This window comes from Macaca nemestrina, chromosome 8, assembly GCF_043159975.1.
Source record: "Macaca nemestrina isolate mMacNem1 chromosome 8, mMacNem.hap1, whole genome shotgun sequence".
Lineage (NCBI taxonomy): Eukaryota > Metazoa > Chordata > Mammalia > Primates > Cercopithecidae > Macaca > Macaca nemestrina.
In genome coordinates, this window is record NC_092132.1 from 95,748,208 (window position 1) to 95,756,650 (window position 8,443).

The following is an 8,443-nucleotide window of genomic DNA, read 5'->3' on the forward strand; positions in this document are numbered from 1 at the left end:
GCTTCCCAGTCTTCCCCTTCCTCTTTTTAAGCTATTTTGTAAAAAAGATCTGGAAGTTATTGATTCATTTTTACCATTATTTCCATAGGTAGAAGAGAAAGTTGATTGGTTGGTTGTTTTTTAATTATGCCATTAAACTAAACACTTCTGTTAAATTACCTTATCCTTTGTTTTCTTGACTGTTTTCTTTGTAATGTTTAATGACGAGAGTGATACTCTGCTGAAAAGTCTTTCCCCTATTGTTTATCTATTGTCACTATTTTATGTTGAATATGTGAAGAACATTAAAGTCCTAAAACATCTAAAAAACATTTCAGAACACTTTCAGATAGACAGAAATGTTGCAAGGATAGTACAAATTGTTCCCATCCACATCCAGTTTCCAGCATTACTGACATCTTTTATTACAGGGGTTCATTTGCCTCAGCTATTCAGATTGTATTGGTTTTTACCTAGTATGCTTTTTCTATTCCAGGATCTCATTCATGACACCGTATTTCATTTATTTATCTTGTCTTCTTTGATACAAGGAATCATCATCAAATAACCTCTTTGATGTGTCCTGACAGTTTCTCAGACTTTCCTTGTTGAAGCTGACATGACAATGATAATTCTGAGAAGTACTGGTCAGGTATTTTGTCCTTCAACTGGGGTTTGTCTGATGTTTTTCTCATGATTAGACCAGAGTTAGGGGTTTGGTTCACAGAAACAAAACATTTGAGGTAAAATGTCGTTCTTATTATGTTATCTCAAGGGTACACACTATTGGTGTGACTTACTACTGATATATGAAGCTTGGTCACCTGGCTGAGGTAGTGTTCATCAGGTTTTTCCACTGTGAAGTGGCTTTTCCCCATCCCATCCTTTTCATACCATACCCTATAGAAGAAAGCCATTATACTTACTCTTAAGGGATGAAGGGTTATGCTCTTCCTCCTTGAAACGAAAACAAATTATTTGGACTTCTTCTGTACAGAAAATTTGTCTTCTTTCTCACATGTATTATTTATTCAGTCATTTATTTATATCAGTATATATACATGAATTTTATTTTATAGTTTGGTCACAGTACATTTTTTATTTTGGTGATTAACTTATTCCATTTTTTTTTGGCCATTTCTTGGTTGACTACTGTGGGCCTTTGACATAACCTTCATCATTTTCTTTTTTTTTTTTTTTTTTTCATTTTTTAAGTACTTGCCTTTTTTGTTTGTTTGTTTGTTTTTAATTTGAGACAGAGTCTATTTCTGTTGCCCAGGCTGGAGTGCAGGGGCACGATCTCAGCTCACTTCAAGCTCTGCCTCCCTGGTTCACAACATTCTCCTGCCTCAGCCTCCTGAGTAGCTGGGACTACAGGCGCCTGCCATCACACCCGGCTAATTTTTTCTATTTTTTTAGTAGAGAGGGGTTTCACCGTGTTAGCCAGGATGGTCTCGATCTCCTGACCTCATGATCCTCCCACCTCAGCCTCCCAAAGTGCTGTGATTACAGGCGTGAGCCACAGCACCTGGCCCATTTTTTAAGTATTTTCTTGCTTCTTGACATGAAAAGATACTCCAGGCATCTTGTCCAAATGTGACCATACTGGAGTAATTTGTTAGTGCCATTTTAGTTGGACTTGAATATTCTCTAGGCTGGGGTATGCAATCTCTTCTAAGGAAAAGCACAACAAGTTAAAAAGTCAAGAACTTTGGAATCATTCAGTATAGAAATCAAATACTGGCCTGACTATTGCTTACATGACCTTGAGTAAGTTCCCTCTTCTTTTAACCTCAAAATACTATATGCCCTTCCTCACTTTGGAAGCTGTGGTGAGATTTCAAGTCCAATTTGTGAGCTTCTTTACCTAAAATTTTCTCTGAAGAATAAGTTGAAAGATATCCGTGAATTTTAAAATGATTGAAAAGTCAACAAATGCTAAACTTAATTTTAGAGAAGTATGAGCCACCAATTCTAATTGAATAATTTAAAAATTGTGACTAAATCCAAAGAAATGATTGGTCTTAACTATATGTTGATGACATTTTTGTAAACACATAAATAAAAATAAATTATTGGCAGACAAAGTCTACAATACAGAAAGAATGAGTGTATGCCATTAAGGATGATGTGACAATTCAGAAAAATTGGAATTTCTGGATTCTACTCCAAGTTCAACGATAAATTGTTGTTTGACCTTGGCTATGTCATTTCTATTCTCTCTTTTAATTTGCTCAGGTGTAAAACAAAGTTAACATATCATCCATTCATATCTCTCTGAATGGGAATTTATGTGCATTTATGAGCTAATGATTAAATGTAATATGAATCAATAAGATGAAGTAATATTCAGAAATGACAGCATTACTTGTTCTTATCATATGTCAGGTAAAAATAAGATTTTCTTGTACATTAGTACTCTTTGATGCAAATACTGCTTTAATTCACCTGGCATGTTGTTTCTTAAACTTTCTGTGTTCCACAAAGCCTTTATTAACTGGGTTTTTTTAATGATATATTTTCATTCCTAGAATTGAAACACACCCAATTATTATTTCTCTCTATTCTTCCTTTTAATATAATCCAATTCTCAATTTATGGATATTTCAATGTAGTAATACAATATTTCACCTCCACATGCAATTGACGAAGTTCATACTGAGGAATCAACATTCAACCAGTATTCCATGAGTTCAAAAGACATTGATTGAGACCCGTCTAAATAGTTCAAGGGCACCATTCTGAGCAGTGAGCTTACTGTGATGAATGAACAGGAGGAAATACCTGCATTAATGATGCTAAAGGGAGTTAGAGAGGGTTAACAAATAAATATCACTATCAGAACATATGTGATGAGGAATGCTGAACTAAGGGAGGAAGAAGCAGGTGAGGAGATCCATTCTGTCAGGTGTGGGTGGAAGCTGACTTTTCTCAGAGGCCTTAGGAGACAAGTGAGGGTACCCTGAAGATTCTTGGGGGCACCACCTTCCCCAGGAGGTCAGTGCAGGGCCGAGGCCCTGAGGCAAGACTGTGTTGCACAGGTATGAGGACAATCACAGAGGTCGTGAGGACTGAGATGACAAAGAAAAGCTTTTTAAGCCAATTGCAGCAATTTCTATTTCTCCACCATTTCTAAAATGTTTGACCATTCCCCTATGCTGATTTAGTTAGTGCATTTTCTGTTATTTAGTGACACTTATTTCCTGCTTAACAGAATACCTGGCAGAGTAAGCTTTATTCAGATGAAATTCTGGAAAAAAAAGTAAAGTAATCAAGAAGGGTTTCAAGATTCAGAAGGCAGGGAAAAAAAAAAAGCCAAATGCTAAATTTAAAAGTTCGTTACTGATCATTAGAAAGCACTGAATGATTAATACCACAATGTAGATGGAAGACCTAGCACAGTAGTTTGAAGGATAAATGCAAAAATCAGAAAGACAAATAGGAGAGACACAAAGTGATAGCTTAAAAGCAAGTTAAGATTTAGGAAAATCCTATATGTATATAATTAGAAACAATTTTTTTTTTTTTTTTTTGAGACAGAGTCTCACTTTGTTGCCCAGGCTGGAGTGCAGTGGCACGATCTAGGCTCACTGCAAGCTCCGCCTCCCTGGTTCACAACATTCTTCTGCCTCAGCCTCCCAAGTAGCTGGGACCACAGGTGCCCGCCACCACGCCTGGCTAGTTTTTTGTATTTTTAGTAGAGACGGGGTTTCACCGTGTTAGCCAGGATGGTCTCAATCTCCTGACGTCGTGATCCGCCTGCCTCTGCCTCCCAAAACTTTTATTACAACATATATTTGTGTGTGTATATATATATAACATATACATGTGTATATATACATATATATGCACAAAGTATTGTAAAGACAGTTTAATAAATTTCGCAAAATTATATTGAAGTTAAAATAATATACAAATGAATCTTTAAATTTAACATTTTATTTGAGAAGAAAGAATTGTATTTTGAGGCATACATACAGGCCGAGTATTTTTTTTGTATGTCTAAAGAACAAAAAGAAGGTTAGAGGCGTTCTTAAAAAGATGAAATTTAGGCTGGGCGCGGTGGCTCATGCCTGTAATCCCAGCACTTTGGGAGGCTGAGGCGGGCGGATCACGAGGTCAGCAGATCGAGACCATCCTGGCTAACACGGTAAAACCCCGTCTCTACTAAAACTACAAAAAATTAGCCTGGTGTGATGGCAGGAGCCTGTAGTCCCAGCTACTTGGGAGGCTAAGGCAGGAGAATGGTGTGTACCCGGGAGGCGGAGCTTGCAGTGAGCTGAGATTGCACCACTGCGCTCCAGCCTGGGCAATACAGTGAGACTCCATCTCAAAAAAAAAAAAAAAAAAAAAAGTTGAAATTTACATGCAGCCCTAAGAGAAAGTTCACTAGCTAGGACTAAGAGAGCTCTGGGGAATTGCAAGCTCCATTGGTGGGTGACTAGTGGTCAAAATCAGTTCTAGAGTTGTAGCATACTATCCTACCAGCCATAGATCAAACTCGTCTCAGCTTACAACAGGTAATTTTAGCCACTGGATTTTTAGACAATTACATTTCTAAAGCAATGTTATTTTCACTCCTGGCCCCTGGATTCTGATTTAGTTGGTTATAAAAAGAATGACCTAATTCGGATAATCAACTTTCATAGCACACTGCATAAAGAGAAAACTACACCAGCCCTCCTGTGCCTCCTCCCAGACATTACCTACACCAAAATAACCGTCTCCTGAAGTCGAAAATCACAGATACGCTTTTACCGTATGTGGAATTCATATGAATGGAAACATAGGGTATATACTCTTTCGTTCAACATTATGTTTGGGATATTTATGCATGTTGTTTTGTATAATTATAGTTATTACTATCTGAAAAACTATGTTCCATTAGTGAATGGAGTGCGTTGCACTTATCTGTTCCACTGCTGATCAGCATTTGGCCTGTTTTCTGTGGTAGTTTGGATAATACCGGAGTAAACCTCCTTGTAAATGTGTGTTGGGCATTTACCTAGGAGTGGATTTCCTATGATGTAATATTGGCACGCATGAACCTTTAGTAGATACTGCCAAAATGTTTTCCGCTATGGTTACATAAATTTACCCTCCCACTTACTGTGTTGAGAGTTCCAGCTACTCCACAAAGTTACAGACACCGAGCTTTGTCTAATACATTTCAGCCTTCCAGGTGGGTATGCAGTGTCATAGCCTGTGTGTTTGTTTTAATAGAAGGGGAAGAGTTATTTTTATTATTTGTGTTTGTTTTAAAATATTTTTATATTTTTAACTTGTTTCTTGAATGAATTTTAGACAGAAATAAGTGGCAAAAATAGTACAATACATTTTTCTATACCTTCACTCAGCGTCTCCAAATTTTCACTTTCTATGCAACCACAACAAAATTACTGTAATTAGGAAATCCACATCAATGGGATACTATTAAGTAGCCTAAAAATCACATCCACATTTCTGATTGTTCACTAATGTCCTTTTCCTGTGCCAGAATCCAATTCAGAAACAACATTGTGCATCATTGTCCTATCTCCACAGCCTCCCCCAACTTGATCCCGTTCCTCAGTCTTTCCTTACACTTGGAAGAGAATTGGCCAGTTATCTTACAGATTGAGCTTCAGTCTGGGCCTTAATAATGTTTCCTCATGACAAAATTCAGGTTATTAATTTTGGGGCAAGAAAACCACAAAGTAGCATTGCCTCATTCTCAGTACACACATCACAGTACACACACACGGGTCAGTGACACTGCCTATGGGTCATATCCGTTTGACGCACATGGCTAGGGTGTTGTCCCACAGTTTTCTCCATTGCAAAGTTATTATTTTCCCTTTGTAATTAATAAGTATTTTATGAAGAAATACTTTGAAATTGAAAATGTCCTGCTTCTGATCATTCTTTTGGCCACTAATTTTATAATTCATTCATCAATGAACATACATTGCTTCACAGTCTGATACAGTTAGATGTGGGCCTATTTTCTTCTTCTTTTTTTTTCTTTCTTTCCGTTTTTTTTTTTTTTTTTTTTTTTTTTTTTGAGACAGAGTCTAGTTCTGTTGCCCAGGCTGGAGTGCAGTGGTGCCATCTTGGCTCACTGCAACCTCCACCTCCCAGGTTCAAGTGATTTTCTTGCCTCAACCTCCTGAGTAGCTGGGATTACAGTCTTCCACCACCATGCCCAGCTAATTTTTGTATTTTTAGTAGAGACAGGGTTTCACCATGTTAGCCAGCCTGATCTTGAACTCCTGACCTCAGGTGATCCAACTGCCTCAACCCCCCAAAGTGCTGGGATTACAGGCATGAGCCACTGCGTCTGGCCCAGATGTGGGCCTATTTTCTGAAGTTCTCTCTTCGAAATTATTCTTTAAGGTCTGGTGCAACCCCAGGAGGGATCTTCTTAGCTATCTATTTTCCTATGTCTTTGCTAATTTTGTATCTGGTTTATAGTATAGCTTGTCTTCTCAGAGCTTCCAGCCTCCTTGTAATTGTTTAACACCACAGTCTCCACTGTTTGTAAGAGTACCCTATTTCCTACTTCCCCACATTCTGTTCCAAATGAAGTCAGTTTACTTGAGGAGAGCAATGGAGCTCCCTTCCATTTTGACCCACTCTCCCCGTGCACACAGCTCTGCATCACAGCTCCACAGCAGGGTGCAGGGAGAGTGGCCCACTTTCTCAGCGACACACCTGCTTTGTGAGCTGGTCGCTGTATGAGCGAGGCTGTCTCTTTTCTTCTGGCTTGCTTCTCTTGGCAGGGACTCTGCCCTGTAAATGAGTTAGGGCAAGGGCCAGCAGGGCCCCATTATTCTTGGTCTGCCATGCCTACTGTTGACTTAGGCCCTAGCGGTGGGAGTGTGGAGGAGATATTCCCCCTCCCAGCTGCTCTTGTTTCAAAGTCCCTTTAGCGCAGCTAGTAGGATGAGAAATTTTGGCAGCCTGCTCCTTCTTGTGAGTTACTACAGCCCTCAGCAGGAACCTGGTGGAAAACTTGTGTTTTCTGTGGCGGCTCGCATCCTGTGGGGGGCAAGGGGATACTTCTATAATGCTGCTCTGGGTGTGGGCAGAGATGGAACAGATCCTGGCTTTGATACACTTCATGGATTCACTTCACTAACACTGATACACTTTATTGACATTGATCCTGACATTGATGACAACAACGATTGCAATATTGTTATTTCACAGTTTAGTTTCAAGTATATTTAAATTTAGTTACATATTTTATATTTAGTTTTAAATATTTTAAAACCCTACAGAATAGTATTGTTTAGAACCAATATTTATTAACATTTTACACATGTATTATTTCCATTGTTTTCTTCCTGAATTTCCATGTTTGATCACTGATAATTATTTTTTCTGCTTGTATATTAATGATTGATTAGGTTTTCTTTCTTTGTAATCATCTTTATTTTGAAGGATTTGCGATTGTGTCCTTACAATACCTTCAGGAAGTCTTCCAGTTTTCATTATGTTGGTTGCAGTTCAGTATGGGTAGTGATGATGACTTTCTTTGTGATCCAGTTTCATAGGAGTAGGATAATTCCTACCTCACTTTCTTCCTTTAATTCCAATACCAGCAACCTGATGTATATACAAACAGTGTCAATCAACCACATAGTTTTCTAAAATCTTAAATAGTAATATTTTCTTTTCTCATCATAAATATTTCCAAATATCAGTCTTTTATTTCTATTAAAACATCTCTTTTGGCCTAGCACAGTGGCTTAGGCCTGTAATCCCAGCACTTTGGGAGGTTGAGGTGGGTGGATCTCTTGAGGCTAAGAGTTCAAGACCGGTCTGGACAGCAAAGTGAGTCCCTGTCTCTACAAAAAGTAGGAAAATTAGCAAGACATGGTGGTACACACCTGTAATCCCAGCCACTTGAGAGGCTATGGCAGGGGATTTGCTTGAGCCCAAGATGAGGAGGTTATAGTGAGCAGATATCTTGCCATTATATTCCAGCCTGGCTGGGTGACAGAGTGAGACTCTGTAAAAAAAAAAAAAAAAAAAAAAAAAAAAAAAAAAGAAGAAGAAGAAGACAGAAAGAAAGAAAAGAAAAGAGAAGAGAAAAGAAAAGAGAAGAAAAAGAAAAGAAAACCTTTCCTCTTCCTTCAAAACTTAGCGCCCTCACTAATTAACTGCTACATTTGTATTCATCCTACCTCCCATTTCCCATTATGCAGTTCAGTGGGTCAGATAAGGAAGAATATTAATAAAGAGGCCTCTTTTCCAAAATACTTACAGGTAATTTATCAGAAAGACATTACTCATTGTGCCACAGGATATTACTTTCCACTAGTTTTGGGGGGAATTATCCTTCTTCATACCTCCTGTATTTCCCCTCCTCTCTTTTGAATGTAACGACTTGTTCAAGTCCCTCCAATATTTAAAGGAGTGTTTTTTATTTTACTCACATTTTTCTTTTCTTTATAGTCAATTGTTAGGCAAGTGCTAT